The 21615-nt window shown below is 36.3% G+C and overlaps 1 protein-coding gene across 5 annotated transcripts in view; it reads right to left on the bottom strand.

Annotated features, from left to right (window-relative positions):
• The window catches only part of ATP8B (ATPase phospholipid transporting 8B), a 568064-nt gene that overhangs the window by 272192 nt on the left and 274257 nt on the right, over positions 1-21615 (bottom strand). The window contains exon 3 of one of the 5 annotated variants that reach the window (XM_081734178.1): positions 15771-15896. The exons of the other annotated variants lie outside the window; for them this stretch is intronic. The gene's annotated coding sequence lies outside the window, so the exon portion shown is untranslated. The remainder of the gene's footprint in view (positions 1-15770; positions 15897-21615) is intronic. 5 annotated transcript variants of the gene reach the window in all.

The raw sequence follows: 21615 nt of genomic DNA on the forward strand, positions 1-21615 counted from the left end.
CTGCCACTACGTAGCACCATCTATTGGTGCAAATTTGCACAATCTTGCAGACAAACCGACATCATCTATCGCTTTAGGGGTACTAACACTATTCATACTCTTATTTCTATGCGTCTTAGTTCGGTCGAGCTCACGCATTTCCTGGACGGGCAAATACGCACAAACATGAAAGCATGTGTAATGTTAGCACTCCTCAAGGAAACAATAATGGCCGTTTTTCTGCAAGCTGGTGTAAATGTCCACAAGAAAACGTGTCCTACCGACAGGGCGTCTATAAAATCTAACTCCGGGCCATTTTTTGCGGAAACGTTTGAGTGGATAGAAACATCATCGCACACGTGTCCGGGCCATTTTTCGGGGCATAAATGTTGAATGAAAACGCATTGCCCCAATGGCCTCCGTTGGGTCCCAGACGGGGTCCACTTCAAAATTTTCAAATGGTAAGCCGGGTGAAGTAGTATATCGTTTGAAAGGTATTTTGAAAAGAAACAAGCTGCAACAAGTCCCGAATCACCGTACGCAAAATGGTGGCCGTAAACTCTTTCACGACAACAGTGTTGACATTTTGACTATCTACCATTTTGTACAGAATGAGCGTAGAGGCTCGGGACCTGTTTCATCTTGTTTCTTTTCATAATACCTTTCCAACGATATACTACTTGACCCCTCTTGCCATTTGAAAATTTTGGATGGACCCTCTACGGGACTCTGGGACACTCTTTCATTCAAAACGTGTCCTCCTGAAAATAATGGAATACATGTTCGCCGATTTTTTCATTCACCCCACCCTTTTCTACAAAAAATGGCCCAGTGCCAAACAGTACAGACGCCTTGTAATTATGGCAAGTACTCTACTTTGGCCTGCTCTTGTGGACGTTTACAGCATCTGACAGAAAAACGGATATCACTGTTTGCTTCCGGGGTGCTAATATTACACATGCGTTCCTTTTTGTGCGTATTCACCCGTTCGAGCCAAAGTATTTACCTTGTAAGTGAGAGAAGACACGGAGTGTGAAGTCTTCACAACAGACATGGAAAGCAAAGTCTTCATAATGTTGTAATTCGTCCCTCCATTCCCACTCTCAACTGAAATGGTCACATTTTGTGCAGTTTTATCTGTGAGCACTGCTTCATGTGAGAGAGGCTTCAGCAGTCTCAACAGAGTTAACACTGCCTACAGAAATCCACTGAAGACTGACACACTGAATGATTTGCTCACAATTTCCATCAGTGGCCCTTCACTTAAGGACTTTGATCCGAAAACTGTAATCGACAACTGGTACTTCTGTGTAGAGCGAGAACGTTACACAAACGTCGTCTTAAAGTAAATTTTTTTAAACATGTAAAGACTGTATCATTTCATATAAATGCAACTTCTCCTTCCCATAATAGGTGGCAAGAGTGTGCATATAGCTGCCACAGTATAGCATTGAGTAATGTGAAGTTGGTAAAGTAGTAGGTGCAGTTTGTGTGTTCAATGTTTGAATAGGAACGAAAGTGCGGAGGGGGATGGTCCGAAAAGAAGAAAAAATCCATTGCGGACAGATGCTGTACCACTAAAGAACTAACCTACAGAAAACTGGCAAAACTGGAAGGGGTAAGTGTTGGTGCAGTGTAAACGGCAATTAGAAAATATTATGAGAAGTATACCTTTAACGACCGATCCTGACCTGGACGAAAACCAGGTCCAGCGAACCCGGAATTGGAGACGATGATACTGAAGGCGTTTGCCTCTAAAAAAAAGAATTTTCTGTGCGAAATGTTGCCCAAAAATTCGCAGCATCTACTGGAATGGTGCAGCGTGTCAAATAGAGACATAAAATCTTACAAAAACCCTAAATGCAGTGCAGGACAGAAAGTTGTACGATTTGATTCTGTCGAAAACCAATGTGTGTGTGATTATGGACGACGAAACGTACGCCAAATTAGACTATAAATCATTGCCTAATCAAATATTACACTGTTTGCAAAGCTTCGGTTATCAACAAAGCAAACAAATCAATTGCGGCTGCAAAATTTGAGAAAGGTTCCGGTTTGGCAAGCAATATGCGAATGTGGAATGAAATTACATGCATTTTTTACAAACCCTTCAATGATAGGCTACCTATATGTCAACGAGTGCCTAAATAAGCGACTTGTACCAATGCTACGTAAACACAGGGATAAAACATTATTTTGGCCTGACTTGAAAACGTCTACCTCTGTTACATAACCAATGCAATGGTATCGCAACCACGATGACATTGTTGTTTGACGAAGAAGAATCCATCAAATTACTTAGAGCTGCGTCCCATAGAACAATTTTGGGCTTCAATGAAAGCCAAACTGCGAAAAAGTGTTCGTCCTTCTACTTCAGAGGTGCAGTTTCCTTCAAACTGGAACAGAGTTGCCAGGACGTTTACTGACGTTGCTGTCCGATTCCCCGTGGGAGGTTTCTGAAAGAAGGTTCGCCAATTAGCCATACCTGTTTAAGTTGTGTGTTCAGCACGCGTGTATCGTTTGTGTAGATCATAAAATATGTTTTGTTGTAGTTTTCATGCGGGACGCGGTAATTTTGGCACCAGTAGTTTTGACACGGTAATTTTGGCACAAGAAACGAAGCAAACGGAAATTTTGGCACCATTTATAATTGAAGTACAGAAAATGTGAGAAAACACTCTGAATGTAATAGATATTTAAATTTACATGTTATTAACTAGAACTGCTCCAGCGCGACGTATCAAAGCAGTGACGAATGTACAATCAGCGACAAAATAACTTTCTCTTCTCTAAAATTTATTTGCCTATAACTTTGGAATTGATGGACTGATTTGAGAAGTTTTCTGTAATTTATGGAAAACTGTATCTTCTTTGAGTTGCTGAAGACTGCACTATGTTCACTGCACTGGGTTTGTATTTTACTTTCAAGTGCAAACAGTAACAGCTGATTCGAAGCATGGAAATTGAAGTACAGAGAGATAGAAAAAAATAGAAAATACTCTGGATATAATAGATATTTACGTTCACATGTTAATGACTAGAACTGTATCAGCACGAATAATGAAACCAGCGACGAATGTACAAACATCAGTACAAGGTAATATTGGTAGCTTCATTAGGTATTCAAAGCAAGTCAAAATGGAAATTATTGAACTCTTAACTAAGAAAACTTAAATACACACTTATGCAAGAAAAATTAACAAATCAATAAATGAATTTCAATAACACATGATTTGCACTAATATATGGTTCACAATAATCCCAATTGTAAAACATTGCACCGTTTCTTTACATCTTTAACTTTTGTTGTGCACAACATTAAATGAAACAGCATGCAAAAATTATTGCATGCTCTTTGCTCCAACATTGTAGGCCAAGCACAAATTTTGAAGTCTTTTCTGCAAATGCTCATATATCCGCTTCGTCTTCTCGGCTGGACGCTCCCCTACAGCAATCTGCAAAAGCAGTGTCGAGACCATGGCTTCATCCTGCTGGATGCATTGGATTAATTTCCAGATTGACGGATGAGAGACTCCAACCAGATGTTTGAACTTGTTATTCCAGGACTCGCACATGTTGTTTGTTCTCGGTTAGTTATTTAGTGTGACGTTGTGAACATCCCATACTTCTGGAGGGAAAATAGGGCGCATTTTTCTCAGACGGATGCTATAGTCGTTTTTTCCAAAGGCCCGAACACGCCGGTATGTACCGGAAACGTAGGTCTGGTCGAAGTAATCCACAAGCCCTATTGCTTCTTCTGCAGCCTCTTCTCTAAGCAGTTGCATCCCTTGACGTACATCTTGTATTAGAAGAAAAGCAAGGCCGTTCAATTTTCCACAAAATATACGAAATTCCTCATCCTGTTTGTAGAGATTTGTAAGCCCAAGTTCTTGAATTTTCCTCCACGTAGACTGAGCTAAGTGGAAGAAACAACCTCGTACACGAATGGAATCACCGAACGTTGTCTTGATTGCATTCATTGCTGCTATTTCAAAATTCATGACAACGTTTTCAGGATCAGGGAAAAGAGACAGTTCGTTGCATCGTTGAATTACGGCTCGGAACAATTCCTCGTACGAAGTTTGAGTCTTTTGTTCCATCAGAGCACACACTGTTGTGATGGACGTTTGTCCTGTCGGCACTCGGATTACATACACTTGGGTGAAGTGTTTAGGAGCCATACAAAAGTTACAATCCATAAGCCATGTTTCACTGCTGGATAATTCTCTTAGACAATTGGACAATGGACGGACAGATTTGAGTGCAACATTCAGCAACTTAAAGCAGATGTAGTTTTCGGTAAATTTCAGAAAACTACTCAAATCAGTCCATCAATTCCAAAGTTATAAGCAAAATAAATTTTACAGAAGAGGAAGAAATTTTGTCGCTGACTGTACATTCGTCACTGCTTTGATTCGTCGCGCTGAAGCAGTTCTAGTTAATAACATGTACATTTAAATATCTATTACATTCAAAGTATTTTCTCACATTTTCTGTACTTCTATTATAGAAGGTGCCAAAATTTCCGTTTGTTTCGTTTCTTGGTGCCAAAATTACCGTGTCAAAACTACTGGTGCCAAAATTTCCGCCTTTCTTTTCATGCACCCTTCACACAATATATTACTTTTGCAGTATTTTGTGTGTGTATTTATATTAAACGATACAGCCTTTATATGAGTTGTCCACTTCAAATTGATTATCCTGAATTTAATTGTCTTTTTTTTTTTTTTTTTTTTTTAATTATGCCCTGATGTACTCTTTCTTTGTCAAAGCAAAGACCGTGTGTGTGTGTGTGTGGGGCTCTCATAATTTGTACGTGAGAGATATTAGCGACCATCGTTTTTGGATTGGGAGTGGGTCTGACTAGAGAGAGAGAGAGAGAGAGAGAGAGAGAGAGACAACGACAGAGGAGAGTGTGGCCACGACAAAAGAGACCCCGTGTGAAACTGAACGTGAAATTTGGAGCTTTCTGAGCACAGACAAAGGATCCTTTGTCTGTGTTTCTGAGTGTTATTATTTCTTAACGTTAGTGGGGTGCTCGAGTGGGGTCACGTGATGTCGAGTGGCTGTTAGTGATTAGTATTGCGTTGTGTGTCGTTAGTTTGAATTTTGTTGTGTGTATGAATATAGTTATGCAGAATGCCTTTTTCAATCGAACAATGTGTGTTTATCATTGAAAATTATTTTGCACGTAAATCGTTTAAAATCTTAAACGAAAGAATCACGATAAAATATTCAGAGACAGCATAAGTGTTATGCAGAAATTGATCACTAAATTAATGCTCGGTTGCACCAACTGAGGATTAATCCGTGGATAGGGATTAAACTAAAGTTAATCATCGAAGTGAGGGTTGCACCAACATTGATCTGAAGATTATATCACTAAATCGTCGAATTAAGATTAGCCATCGAAAACGGGAGATTAGCCCTTGATAACGTTGTGATCAGCTGTGAGTAGAGTAAATGTGCTTGCAAAAGATCTGGATATTTTAGATGAATCCTGAAGTGCTAGAACAGATAGAATATGCAATCCGACCTAGAAGAATAATGCGACAGTGAAAATCCTTTTGAGTGCTTCAACGATGCATTTTGTAATCGTTTTCGCCAGTCGAAGTATTCTGTTTTGGATATTTTACAGCGTTTTGTTGCAGGCTTGCTTGCAGAAGATTATATCAATAATTTGGCTGTTTATGTGGTTATTTATGTGGTTATGTGGATATAAATGGTGTTATTGTGCGTATTTCAATTGTTCCTAAAGCAAGAAAGTGATATTTGTATCAATAAATATCTATTATTACTGCAATGGACCGATTAAAGTAGCATACTTGCACTAATTCATTGTATTATTTATTATAGTTTGTAAATTCAAGAAATTTAGTTTTTAGTAGCTACCTAGTAGAGTTGGACAGTAGGTTAAATTTACCTCATATTTAAGGTAATTATATTTATAAGATTCGACCTTGCTGCAAGACACTCTCTTGGGGTCAATTATATTTTATGGCATACACTGCCACATTCGTTCATTTAACAGGTCTATTGGCATTTTAAATCTTTACAATTTTGGTTTATTTGGGTTGAATATGCACTTGTATATTAAATACTGCAGAAATAAGTGTGAAAAAAAATAAACCGAAGCAGAAAATTGGAACATCAACTTTGTATGTCAAACTAGAATTGCTCCCATCCTTACATTAAATCTGCTAGCATGTTCTGCAAATTTTATAATAAAAACTATTGTTGGCTGCTATCGTGCTTCTAGCAATAAGTCATGCAGTAACTACCGTAAGTAATAACTTGATGTGAATATATTAAAAAAAAAATGTAAGCAAATTTTCATTACAATCGCCGGTGCACATTTACTGTACGGATCCATAGATTTGTAAAATTTACAGAACAAATTTGTAATAATGTTTTAACAGACTAGTGTGTTACTAATCAAAATATGTTGTCTTTTCACCTGAAGATATCCCAAATACATAGCTACGTAAAAATATATTAATGAAAGTCAAACCTGTTATGCGCAGATTTTCCTATAAAGTAGCTATTAACCATAGTATGTGAAGTAAAGTATCTGAAGTCAATGTGCTAATTCATGATGCGCCACGACAAATGTCTGAGCGTTAAGAGGTTCACATAATTGTGAAATTTACGTTAGTAATGTGCTATGTTAATTTCAGCATTTGTGTTGTATCGCTGGACCACATGAAAATCGAAACAAAAAGTAACAAAATATACTACATTTCGTTAGATTAGATTAGATAACATTATATTAGGTTCGGTTAAGTTTAGTCAGCCCTCCGTTTTATATATATATATATATATATATATATATATATATATATATATATATATATATATATAGGAAAATTTACAGGAGAAATGGGGTAAGAAATAACGATTTGGAGTTCTTATGTGGTGTTTGTGTGTGTAAGTTTGGCAGTAAAGTTATGTTTAATACGAGAAAAGATATCTGGAAGTCGGTACTATTTGCAAGACGCGGAAGGTTCGATAATTCAGCAGCGTGCCCACTTTCTGTCAAGAACAGAACCCAATGAACTCCTGCGGGGCTTCTAACCGTTCCTACTCCTACTCTTACAACTACATATACTATGGATCCGTATAGTTAAACCGCAATTTTTGAAAAAATGAAATGAAATCTTTCAGTTTTACGTCCCACTATTATGCCGATTAGGCTAAAGGAGACGGTAATGAGAGATGAGTGAAATGGTGGAATGAAAGTGGGAGGAAACGGGAGAACCCAAGAAAACCCACGACCACGGTGTTTGTCACACCACAAAGTCCACACGGCGCGAGCTGGGATTGAACCAGGGACCCCAAGCACCGGAGGTGGACGATCTACAACTGAGCCCCCGCGCCCTCGCACGTTTTGATGTTTTACTGCTTTTTTGTAGGTATGAAACTGGAGGGGCAACTCTAAACTTAAGCCTTAAGTTAGGTTATGTTGAGTTACAAGTCAATTATCTTGAAAGCAGATACGTGCAAACTTTTACAACTTGGAATAAAAAAATCAGTATGTTCGTATAATTATGGAGTCCGGATATAGGTATGACATAAAAACTACAGTGCAAAAACATATAACAACTTGTGCTAGGTGGCCACTAAAAAGCACAAATGCTACCTAACCAAGTCGGGGCAGGGCGAAGCTAGTGGACCCGCACGATAGAGCAGAAGTGCATCCGAAGGGCGCATCAGCAACGGCGTGTACACGCGGAACGAGGGTACTGAAAACACGTGGATTTTGGTAATGATATGAGTTTCAATAGCACTTGTCATGGATTCATAGTAATAACTATCCACTTGTAAACATAAAATACAGTGTCTGCACTGTTTGCAGAAACATACAATCGTAGTGGCCACCTAGCAGGTTAGGTTGGTTAACTTACATTCAATTAGGATAGTTAGGATATAATTCGATAAAACTCAAATACGAGTGTCTGAACTTTGACACATACGCGCCATTTCCACACTTCCTTACCTGCCACTAAATCATAACAAGTGTACCTCTCCGCCAAATAGTCCCTTCCGCCTCCATCTGCAATGCCGCTTACACCGAAAGCAACCAACAACAGGCACTTCATTAACTTGAACTTTTCCCATCACATGACTTTCAATCATTCTTCATCGGATCAAAATAAATTAACCAATTTACCCAGTAGATTTCCTAAAACTGGTCCGGGGATACAGCATTTAACTCTTAATTTGGAACACAAATATACAAGCAATGAAAAAATCGGGATATTACCTATAACGTTTTTAGTAACGTACAAATACATTATTCAACATGGAAGGTAATTTCATGCCATATATAGTGTTTGCACTATCCTCGCTTATATATATACCCACCTTCGCTGACGCACACCCTCGCTACCGATCGGGTCACTCCTCTGCGCTCATACCGTAACTTTTTTAGATAGTATTGATACTTTTAGTGACCATCTAGCATGAGTTAGTTAGTGTCTTTTGCGCAATAGTTCTTCTCGTATACATGCACTGAAGTTCCCCTAAAATGAATCTGTACAAAGGAATACAAGTCCTCACCCCAAGAATGATTATTTAAGATACAAAAGGTCGATTTACTGAAAAAGAAGTATATACGCAAGGAATTTGTGCTGGATCCGTACGTAAACCTGCACCGCATCGCCAATTGGTAACATTATGCAAACCCGACAGTCAACTACTAAAATAAACTACCCTACATTTGGAGCGCTTACCTCTGGTGCGTGGGGTCCCTTGTTTGATTGCAGGCCAAGTAAATTTGTTCTGGACAAGATCGTGTCCGTGGGTTTTCTCAGGGTACTCCCGTTTCCTCCAACATTCTCATTCCACCAATTCTTCCATCATTCGCTTGTCTCCCTTAGCCTAAATGCCATAATCGTGGGACGTTAAACTTACATTAAGACAGAAAAAACAGGAACCATATCTACAAGCTTTGTAACTCTAAAACCGTCTATCAGTCATTTGTACTGAAATGCCATTTTAAAGCCTGAATTTAAAAACTGTCACAAAATGTTACCATAGCTTCATGAACGACCTTATTTGCATTCTTTCCCTTCTTCAAAGACTGCACAGAAATATCACATCAAGCTAGAAGATGCTCCTTGTGAAATCTATGGAAATTGTCACTCACGGCAGTAGGTTTTGTGCTTCACAAAGTCTGTAATGTGGGCGCAGAGCTCTAAAAACTCCTGACAGAGATGAGTGTTATTCGATGATTAATTTCATTTTTTTCTTTTTTCAGTAATTGTAAGCAAATGTTCTGGGGGCGTCATTTGGGTAGGACAGGACAGGAGCATGTAATTCCCTCTCCTTTGAGCGTGATAAGCACCTATTGTTCGATCAATACTGGTATAAAAAGGAAAACATAAGTATGTCTGTCTGTCTGTCTGTAGTAGTTTTTAGAGCTCCGCGCCCGCATTACAGACTCTGGGAAGTACAAATATAGACTTTGGAAAGCACAAAACCTACTGTTGTTAGTGACAATTTCCATAGATTTCACATGAAGCATCTTCCTAGCCTGCAGTCTTTAAAGAAGGGAAAGAATGCAAATAAAGTCGTTTATGAAGCTATGGAAACATTTTGAGACTTTTTTTAAAATTCAGGCTTTAGAAAGGTATTTCAGAACAAAGGAATGAAAGAGAGCTTTAGAGCTATAAAGCTTTTAAACATGGTTCCTGTTTTTCGTCTGAATGGAAAGAGTATATTACGTCACACAGACTGCTTTAGACAAGGAAAGAAAGAGGACGAGGGCTGTTTGGATGGAATACTAGCAGCATATAGTCGATCGAGACGAGTTTCTGAATGCATAAACACACGATGCAAGAGTTTGTTAGTAATATGGACAAACATTTTCATTGCCGAATACTGTAGCATGTTTAATTGTGGTATCGCTCTCAGGCAGCTTTCATTTGCTTGCGTATTATTGAGAATGTTAGATGTAAATGAAATAGCCTACATCATTATGAATTTTCTTTTTGAACATGCAGTCCTGAATGTATTTAGGAAAACTATCCTGCTGTTTCATACTATAGTGTTTGAAAGATCAATAAAACAAATTACAATTCTCCAATTGACATGTATCGATCGACGTATCACATTGCTTAGCAACTTAAGAGCCCATGTTGTTTTTAATATTTATACGTTCGTTGAGAATGGAATCTGCAGTAGCAGAAAACTAAGAATTGCTTCCCCACTGAACAAAGTATTTATTTCAAACACGGAAGAGTTATCCTATACACAAATCCTAAGTAATATCCGAATGTAAAGCATTAAAGATCCTTCATTGGTTATCAGTATTAAAGAGTCATTAACTTTGTAAATCCTTATAGCATACGAACAGCCACAGAATTTCCTTGTAATATTCAGAACGGCAATGTAGTGAAATCAAATTCTTTGTCAGTGATATTCTCTTTCTAAAGATTAGCATTGCGATTCTTGAAACCAGTTCAATTTACCGAAATTCTTATTCTCCTTTGTTTTTTTTTTTTTAAATATTCTTGTTTTTCCTTATTTACTCATTTTCAATGAGACTATTTTTGTAATGAATGGAGGATGTAATTTTGAAAATATTAATAGGATAATACGAATTAGTCGTAGTATAAAAACGCCAAACTTCACCGTCTGCAGACACGTAACAAAGCATGGAGAAAGACGTATGGTAAAAGTAATTCGCAAAGGTATGAAACGTTTGACGTAGATTTTGTAATCAAAAGGACTGAAAATGACAGTGGCCTGGACATACATCATGATCGGTAAATGAAAGCAATTCCTGACTGGATACTAAGAGAGAGATAAGAAACGTTCTCATATATGACGAACCAAGAAGCACTCAGAAGTGGAAGATAACTGACCAGAATAGATGGAGATACATTCATCAACCAGTGGATTGACAGAAGTTGATTGGTATGATGATGAATATCCCATTTCATACTTTATCATTATGCACATTGTTTCATAATTGCTTCTTTTCTTATTCTCTCTGATATCATAATACTATTGTTGAATTAAGAGCAGTACACTCCTATTGTATCAAAGATGAGCTCAAGGTTATATCAAGGTGTACACGTGTTTGAACTGGATACACATTTGCAGCCTCAAGAGCATTGACGGAAGTTAGGGGAGGAAATGGGTTTTCTACTGTAAACGAGTGCCACTTCCTCCACTTTGGAAAGATCGAAGTTCGATAAATGTCTCAGGTCAAGTAGAAAGCAAGCTGGTAACATGTAAGGTGTTCATCCTTCCATATTTTTTCTATTTTAAATCTTTACTTCATATATGGCTATCGATTCTCTGCCTCTTTCAGTAACACTTTGTCGCAATGGATACGAATTTCAAACCGATAGAGGTGTTGTAGGAAAACTGAATTGACGTCATATTGGGTTGGATTATTCTTGTTTGTGCTCAGTTAATGTGCTGGTTTATCGTTCCTTCGATTGACTGGACTTCAGTTTTTTTCCTTGTAGTACATGATGTATAGATTTCCACGTTTCTTTTTTATTTGATTTGAGAGAAATGTGTCAATACGTCAATAAGTGGTAAACTTGGCTTATCTGTTTTCTTATAGAGCGAATACTCATAATGGGCATTTTAGTCCTTGTTAGAAGAGAAATTCTGTCGACTTATCGTATTTTTTTTTTCTTTGAAGTTGAATTATCTCTGATGAAATATAACTAAACTAACTCTCATCTGCTACGTAACTAGAAGGTTCAATGCTGCGCTCACAAATACTCTCCATTGACTTATGTCCTTAGCTAACTGGATCCAGTTTCTATCTTGTATTCCTATTGCTGTAAGATTCATCTCAATATTGTCCTCTCATTTGCATCTGTCTTATTAATGGGATTTTTTTCGATTGGGTTTCCAGTGTAGATTTTGAAAGCGTTCCTACTTTCTTCCATTCTGGCTACATGACCTGTCTACCTGAGCCTCCTAGACTTAAAGATCCTAAAAATATTTGGTAAATTTATGGTCTGATGAACGAACATCGTGCTGACCTTCAGCCTTTTCGGTTTTCGAAAATGTTCGATGGAAATTTATCAAGTCCGTACAGTGCTATTACTACCACATAATTCTCATATACAAAGTGTGGGCTTACTTTGGCAACTAGTGTTGCACCCCTCTCTGAACTCTGTAATAGAAAAAATGAAATCATTAAGTTTTACGTTGCACGATTAGGCCGGCTAGGCTAAAGGAGACTGTGATGATGATAAATAAATGAAATTGTGGAATGAAGAAGGTGGGAGGAAACGGGAGAACCGCAAGAAAACCCCACACACACGGTGTTTGTTCACCACAAATCTCACTTAGCGTGAATGGGGTCGAACCATGGACAACATGCACCAGAGGTGAACGTTCTGAGTCACCGTAGCCCCAACTTTGTAATAGTTTATGATATGACTAATAGGACTGATTGATTTAAATCAAATGTTTATTTTAATCTAGAAATTTAAATCAAATTTATTTTGCATAAAACACACAAAATGCGACATTCCTGACCGAATGTAAGTCTGAAACTCGCATTTAAATACGTATGATGGTACGATCTTATTAATGCAACTTTAAATGAAGTAAATTTTTTTCTAAGATTACGCCAGTGGCCCAAGAACTTTGACGACGTACTGATCTAATAATTTGATATTGTGCAGGAGATCTGAGGAGAAAGTATTAATCCATTTAACATTCAGTACTTATAATTTTTAGTTCAAAATCGTATATTTCGTGGTAATACAAATCAGTCTTTTTAGCGGGACTGGAACGTATACAACAGGCTGAAGAGTTTGAAATGAATTTTTGGACATACATAGTTAGTAGCTTAGTACCTACCTCAAACTTTTTCTGTATCACGTCACTTATTTTAAAATGTGTGTCTTAAGGCGGAGAGAGTGATCAAAAGAAATGCCAGTAACAGTGTGTCTACGAACCTCTCGCGTTAGGAAAATGAAACTTGGAAATAAATTCCCCTTAAACTCAATTGGACCCGTGTTCCAGGGTTCTCATAAATTCCACTTCTAAGTGGTCAAGGAAAATTTCTATAATTTTCCTTCCGTATTCAAACCGACTTTGTTTGTAACTTCATTGTGGGAAAACGACTGACCATTTGAAATAAATTTTTGAGCATAGCATTTTGATCAAGCCAATTTTTAAGATGTAACTCATTAGAATGTGTATCCTTAAAGGGGGTAGATGGGAGATGTAAAATGTTTTCAAACAAGTATACAACCTCTCGAGCTCCGCACGTTTGGAAGTTGAAAATTCGTATATAATCTCCTTATTATAAGTGCCCACGTGCTTCAACATTTTAGGAAATTCTGCTTGTAAGGGTGAAGTTAATAGGTTATTCTCAGTATATGTATAAAAATAACATCGACATTCCATTATCACGGGAACCGGTGAACCGTTTGGATTCAATTTGGAGCATAGTTAGCACCTGAATCTAGTGAGCTTTTATCTTGTCACATTCATCCAACTATATATCCTGGGAGGGGAGGAGTTCAAATTTTATGACAGAAATAAGTATCAAATGAGCCCTTCAAGTTCGATGGAACTCGATATATAAAATCCTTATTGATAAGTGAAAACGTATTCCAGGCTCTTCGAAAATTCTGCCTCTAAAGGACAAATATTTCCGTAATATTTTAGTTTTCTATTTTGAATTTTATTTTAGTCAAAATGAGGACATGATTGAATCGTTTAAGATTATTTTTTACTCAATTTGGGTTGACCTGGGTATTTACCGTAAGCTGTACACTTGCATTGAAATGGGTATCCTAAGGGAGGAGCAGCTATATTTTTCGTTAAAAAAATTACCGCACCATTTGAATTTAAAAAAAATATAGTTAGCATTTTTATTGAACTGTACTTCTATCTTTTCATTTCGATTCAAATACGTGCCCTAAGGGATGGGACAGAGGATTGAAACACACCATTCACATATTTGCGATACATCTGTTCTTCCTGTGCTGAGAAAGAAGTATTTCAGCTAATTATTAGTACTGTAAACAGGAAGAAAAAATAGAAATATGTTTGAAAAGAAAAGTCATTCTTGGTTATACACCTAGTACTAGAAAAACGTTACATGTTATGCTATTATTTTTGTTATATTGAGTTCAAATACCATTAAATTAAATATGCATACGCAATGCAATGCGATATGCAAGTTTACCTTGAATAGACACACTAATAGAATTATAAAGCAAAAAGATACTGGTGTTCATATGAGAAACTTGCGATGAAAGAAGCATTTAAAAAAGCTGTATTCAAGTTATAATTTTTAAAAAAGATATACAGTATACATGCTGTACAATGCAATGCAAAAATTTTGCAGTTTGCGAAATGATAGGATTGATTGATTTAAATTCTATTCACTCATTCTCAAGCATATTCTATACACTCATTTTACTTTGAATCTCGACTGATTAAGATGCTTAAAAAAGAAATACGTATTAGTGTTATCGTAGTTATCTTTCTTTCGTCCAATTACTTTAAAATGAATTTTGAGGAGCACTGTGACCGCCCATTATTATATGTTGGGAGAACAATAATGCACTACTACTGAGTATGAGAAACGCATTGGATCAACGTAACTAATAACAGGAAACCTCGATTTTGTTTCTATCACATAAAAGAAATCTGAAATCACCATAGTTTATCAATTAAAAAAAGGAATATTATTCAAATTATATTGCTTTTACAGAAAAATCATGTCAAGTGATTTAAATCAACATTTTTTAAAGTGCTTTTCCAATCTTATTGTGTAATATAGGGTGTCTACAAACTCTGACCCCGGACTCTAAAACTCTTATTTTAAAAAAATCCTGTTGAAAAATCTCTAGATTGCAGCAGGGATTTAAATGCAATATTTAACAGCCTAAACCAAGGTTAAGGAAGGAATGTGCCAAATTAGAGGAAGAATGACACCAAATTACAAGTTTAAATTGAACCTTGTCTTTAGAATGACTTAGTTCCGCAGTCGCCTTTGCCACATTCGCTTTACGGTTTCTTTTCAATGCTCAGCAATCCCTATCACTAAGGCTTCTCTTCCGTTCATTATTACTTTTCGCTGATGTTCTCTCTAGCCATGAGTTCTGTAGGCTATCACATCGTATTATGACGTCACTTGGATGACTATCTGTATATACATATGAGAGTCATCTGGAAAAACTCCGAATTACGTACTACTAATTTATCTCTTGAAAATTGCGTTTATTTTTCGACGTGGTCTCCCTGGATATTAGTACAATTGATCAACGATATTATAAAACCTTTATGTACAGCGTCGAAATCAGATTACTCTAATACTCTTCCAATGATACTTTACGTTTTTTTTTTTTTTTTTTTTTTCCTAGAGAACATAGAAGTTCATTAAATTTCTATCCTTCTTTCTTTTTTTAAGTTTTCGGGAGAGGTGTCTAACTGAACCGAATCATATTCCAATCCATTTATTTTGACCACTGTGACGTCACGGACGAAGGCGAGTACTGTCATATTGTACTTTCGTTACCCTGACCTTAATTTAAAAAACTTTGCAAAGTATACAGAAATATGGTGATACCAAGTGAAAGACAGTCATAGAAATGGATACTTTCCGCATCCCAAAAACTAAACGGAAGCCGTGGTCTTTCATCAGACTTTATTCATTCATTCATTCACTCACTCTCACACTCACTCACACACACACACACACACACACACTAAAAAAAAAAAAAAAGATGTTCTTGATGATTAAAAAACAGAACTCATTAAAGCCCATAACGAATAATCTAAAAAATACTCACATTAAGCAAGTTCAATTGAAATGACCACTTCCAGTTGACACTAACTAGAAAATCCGGAAATGCATACACAATATCAGATTCTTCCTATTCCGAAAGGTACCACCAGAGTGGAGATAGTATCCTTACCTAAAATAAAAGAAATGAATGTACATTAGTGACGAATAGTGTGCTTATAGATTATGCACGTTTTCATAACAATATATACACATTATGTACCAACAAACTACATTACTTCAATCTCAAATTTTAAATGTTTATCTTGCTATTTGTTTAGAAAACTTCACATATTATATCGTGGATCCAGTTATTCCAATATACAAATTCCAAAGCAATTAGCAAGTATAAGCTTCTTAACATGAAACATTGCAAAGCAAGCCTAATTCACAACGCTAGCAAGAGTATCTTCAGTAACCCTAGATATTCTCCTTAAAAGATCTGTAAAACACACAACTCTATTAACACCAACTTAATAAAAACTATTCTAAAAGTTATATTTAGACGCCAACTTTATTTCAATAAATATTCAAATATAATGTCAGGACTCAACAGATACAAGTTACAATCAAAATTATTAGCAAATAATATAAAAAGACCTCCCTGAAGCACCTTTCTAATCCTGAGACAGAATTTTCGTTTCCACGTAGCTTTCTTCCTTAGACCGCATTATTTGGTTCGTATATTTAAATTGCTAAGTTCTTCAAGGTACTACTTCTTCTGACATTCCCCGCACAGCCACCCGCATGACCTTTGCATGTTTCAATAACTAAATTATACTTTCTTTTGGAAATGGTCTTCAGTATACTTACTCTCTCTCTCAGCATTTCGAACACTCTTATTTGATATTTTATCCATCTCTCCTTTTCTGCAGCATCATATTTCGAAGGATTTAGTTTTCCGATTCCTTCTTCTAGAGTCCATGCTTCGCCTTATTTCGTATACATAGTTTCGTAAGACTTCTTCCTAAGTCAATAGTTTCGGTCAGAAGCTCTTATTTATCTTTAAATGTCTTCTCCACCTAAGCTACTGTAGATCTTAAATCGTGTTTCCACCTACATTCATTTATTTCATTTACGATCCATCACGAAATGTGTACTGCCTGGCTATACCTACTGTACTGTATGTGATTTTTGCTCTTTAAAAAAATCGTCGAATCTACTGCCTTTACACTACAGGATTTACTTATTTGGAATAACTCAGTTTTAATAAATTATCACTTCTACATTGAATTTCCTTGAAAAACACTGCGAGGTTTCCCTTTGATTTTCAACGGTTATGAATGAATTTTTCTGCCAATATTCTACTAGTTTCCTGCGTTATCCACTGCTACCACAGACACGCCTCGACCTTTTCTGCACACTGGACTCCTCACTGTACGAAATGTTGAATAGGCCAAAGCGTTGTTGCTTTCCGGGGTAGACACTCGAACAGATACGTACGTGTTCTATCATACCCGAGCCCCAAAATCAACTTCACGAATTACCATCATCATCTATTCACTTTTTTAATTTCCAGTGTTTCTATTAGCATCTTAGGTATTAAGTCTTAATAGGCTTACAAGAAAAGTTTTAAAACTGGCATCCCCATTAAACACTCGCATCAACCAAAAGTTTAGAAGAAGAAAGTTAACAACTTGTCTGCAAAACCTTCCAGTAAGTATGACACGGGCGTCCGAGGTTTCAATTATTATTATTATTATTATTATTATTATTATTATTTAATGTAGCTAAGAAAATTCGTTTGTTGCCGAAACGTTTAAAGAAACAGGTAATTATGTAACAATACACGTTTTTAAAGTTCTTTTTAAAATTAAACTACAGGGTGATTTGTTTAGGATGTCATAAAAATATAACTGTCCAAAAATAACACAAGAAGCATGTTTTCGACGGTTCAATACGGTATAAGACGTTTTGAGAGTCGGGAAACTTAGTACTAAGATTTTCCGACATTTTGGTGATTAAGGCAGCTTTTCCTCAATGATTACTCCATAACAATGAGCTAAGTTCATCCTTTGGTACGCTGTTCCGCCATTTTCGTGATTGAGACAGTTTTTCTTCAGTAGTTACTTCGCAACAAATGTCCTTTGTTAGACTGCTTGAGTGTGTTATATAAGTCCAACTGCTGTTTAGAACGCAATATACATGTCAACATGCACACTAGTATTGTAACATAATGAAGTGGCGTGACATACGCCTGCAGGATGATCTTATCATGGCTCACAAGGGAGGATGAGTGCGTAACAGAAGCAGAAGAAAAAATGAAATGAAATGATATAGAGCTTATGCAAATTTCTGCGCCGACTGTTAGCTAACAAATGCATTTCTTATAATTTATATCATCACCCGATGCTATCTCCAGATATCTATCCTACCACCAGCAACGCTCAAATGCAATGAATGACGGGGATTAAACTGTCAAATACATTTCTTTTCATGATGTATGAAAAATACAAGAAGCAATGATCAGTGGATAAATTGGTGGATATTAATTGATGAAGCTATCTTTCATGTATGAGGGCATGTGAACACCACAATGCAAACATCTGGGAAATGAAAAATACATGAATCTAAGAACTCGAACGATGTAGTCATAAAGAAAACCACCGCACCATGTGTTGTTGCGTTACCCACAAGAAACTGTAGGGCTTCTTCTTTAAAGAAGATATCTTGTGCTATTGGACATGTTGGAATTGGATTGAGACCTTTTTAGCAGCGAGGCTATATGAGACAGAACCTATTGATTAACGTGGAATCCGAACTACATGAGCTCCCGCTGGGAATCGAACCCGGGCTTCCTACGGCAAAGGCGCATACGCTAACCGCTTACCCACGAAGAAGTTCAACGTTGGAATAGGGTTGCTATATTTGTTCACTGTAAATATAGGACGTGTTCTTATATAAGTTGAAGTTTAATGGAAACGTTAGCATTGAGGTTATTTGTCCCCGTCACGCACGGTAAGTCTAACAGCCGACACAAGCTAAACATTAGAAATTGAAAATAAAATTTCTATCAAACACTATAAATCAAATATAAGATCTACAAATTAAGAGAAACAAATAATAAAAATTAAAACAGGTCGCGAAAAAGATAAAGGAACAAATAACAAAATATAAATGACGAGAAAATGGTAAAATTATTTAAAAATAACAGCAATAACAAATTCTAACAAGAAAATGTACAAAGAAAATTCCTCAGAGCACGCTACCTACCATTCTTCTCGCACGAATAAAGGTGAGAAAACAGCCATTAAAGACTGCATTATCCTCATAATGAATAATATATAAATATATTTATTTATAACTATACTGTATAAATATATATAATTATTTAATTAAGCAACCTGAAAGCAGACTTAGAAACATACATGTAAGTTACTTTGTCATTTAGAAATACTAATTGTTCCTTCAAGCCTGCGGTTGTCTGCAGATTGCCTGGATGCCGCAGACTGGGAACAGGTAAGAGACAGCGCAGCTAGGAAAACTGAACTATAGTTTGTGTACTATGACTGGCACACTGATATGCATTGGCTTTATAGTAAAAATATTAAGTTGACGTCTTTAACCGTTTTAATGTACATGTACAGCATAAACTTGTTACATGGAGGGGATTTTACTCTCTTTTACCCTTATTTAATTACTTGATCATTTTGCTTAGTAAGTACTTCATGAAGTTCACAAATCCCTTTATAAAACCAATCGATATGTTAGCAACGGTCTACTTTTGTTTATTTATCTGCTGACTTGATATTTCTTAGCAATTGTTTTTCTTGCAATACTATTACGCAAATAAGCTACCGGTATTAGCATATACAGACACATATGCATCCAGTAAAACCTTCAAAGAAGACAGAAGAATGCGAGTGAAAAATACAGGACAATCCTGTGTATACAGGATGTCTGGCAACCTTACGTTGAAGTAATTTGTGATATCCAAGTTGGGACAAGATAGTCTCCTAAACAATATTAAAAAATAACGGATCTGCATAATCTGCGACGAAGAATCTTGATGTGTTTGCACAAATCACGCTACAAATATATGAGGCGTGTTCGCTAGATATGAAGTTAGGCGAGTCCGTCATCGTAAACGTGTGAAGGACTAAGACTTTTCACACATATCTTATGACCTTTATATGTAAGTATATTCAGTTACAAAGTCATAATATATCAATTTATGATATGTACATATTTTATTTTGTAACTAAGAAACAAACATCACATTATAATTAATTTTGTACTTCCCTTGTTATGTACGTATGATCTGCGATGCGCGTGTTATGTTATCCCACCAACTTTTGACAAGCTAAACTGTACGCAATTTTGAAATGGAATCCCGCCCATTTACACACGTACTCATCCGGTTATTGCAAACACTAAACGAGGAAAATTAAATCAATATCTGAAATCCGAGGTCTTTCGATTTAAAAATACACATTTTCTTCTTATAATTAGATGGAAAGACAAGGAATCCAAAATTCTCCATCAAAATAAAAATAAAAATTCGAATCGCGACTGTATTTTTTTTTCAGAAACACTCAGAACAAAAATTAAAACACTTATTTGATACAGTCTATATCGAAGTCAGAACCATTCCGGATGAAGTTGGCGTCTTACCTCCCTTCATGAAACGAACTAACGAGTTCCTTGCATGTATAGCTGACGTAATAACTCGGGCAGCGTTCAATACAATACAAAAGAGAGGTCAATATAGAGCAACAGGCGAGTTTATAATGTTCTATCATCGCACTTTCAACCTAATGATCATCTCGAATTAGATTTAGAGAGAGATTCTTGCTCTTTAAAAAAAAAATCAAATTAATCTGATTATCAATTACTTTGTAGATCTGTCGAATCATATAATTCTTTCTTTTCAGTACTCAACTAGAATTAAACGCATATGTGGACTACAAGAAATTAAGGCGAGCAAAGATTATCACCTATTCTGCAGAGAAAGAGGTGTGAATTAATAGGTTCCTCATTGAATTGTCATAAATAATGCAAAAGAGTATAGTACGGTAAAATAAAAGAAGCCAAAGAAAAACCAATCCTACACCTTTCAAGCATCCGGAGCTCATCAATTTTACATTTAAGACTTATTCACAGTTCCTAAAATATTTTAAATATCTCAGGACCTTGGATTTTCGTGATAACTTTTTTTTGCAAATATTTCCAAAGGAGGCACTAACGTAAGATTTTCATTTATTTATTTAACGTGTGGACAGCTCACGATTCACACTTCTTCACTCTGATGGACATATTCTGATATGACATTTCCCAGTAGAAATATCCAAACTAGAATGCAGTGTAGACCATTATATGCACTGGTGTCGGATCATTAAATGCTCCAACACTGGCAAGTTTACAGTTGGAATTTCTGTTGTTCCAAAAATTATCCCAGGTATCATGTTGAGGAGGATATTAGTGAAAAGTAGTGAAAAATTATATTTAGAGAGAGACTGGATTGGTTCGCTCCGATTCGATTGGTTCGCTCATAACCTTGTTCTTAATCGTGTTTAAAGAATATATGTATTCCCACTGGTGGTCGAATTATGCACCATAAATACAGAAAATATTATATATATATATATATATATATATATATATATCGGCTTGCTCCCTGAAGCCTCTGCTTCCCTAGTTTAGTCACAATCGATCTATTACGAATGCTGTCATATTCTTACAATACGATAATTCCTATACATATACATCCTTAAAACCCTAGTAATACAGCATATTGTTAAGAATACTGCGATAATTCACAACATATAGTAAAGAGTATGAAAATCAATGATAATGGATGTAGTAGCATATTGGGTCCCGGTAAGTTGTCGACCTTTAAATACTAGGTAAAC

The sequence above is a fragment of the Thermobia domestica genome, chromosome 12 (genome assembly GCF_964235325.1).
Source record: "Thermobia domestica chromosome 12, izTheDome1.hap1.1, whole genome shotgun sequence".
Taxonomy (NCBI): Eukaryota; Metazoa; Arthropoda; class Insecta; order Zygentoma; family Lepismatidae; genus Thermobia; species Thermobia domestica.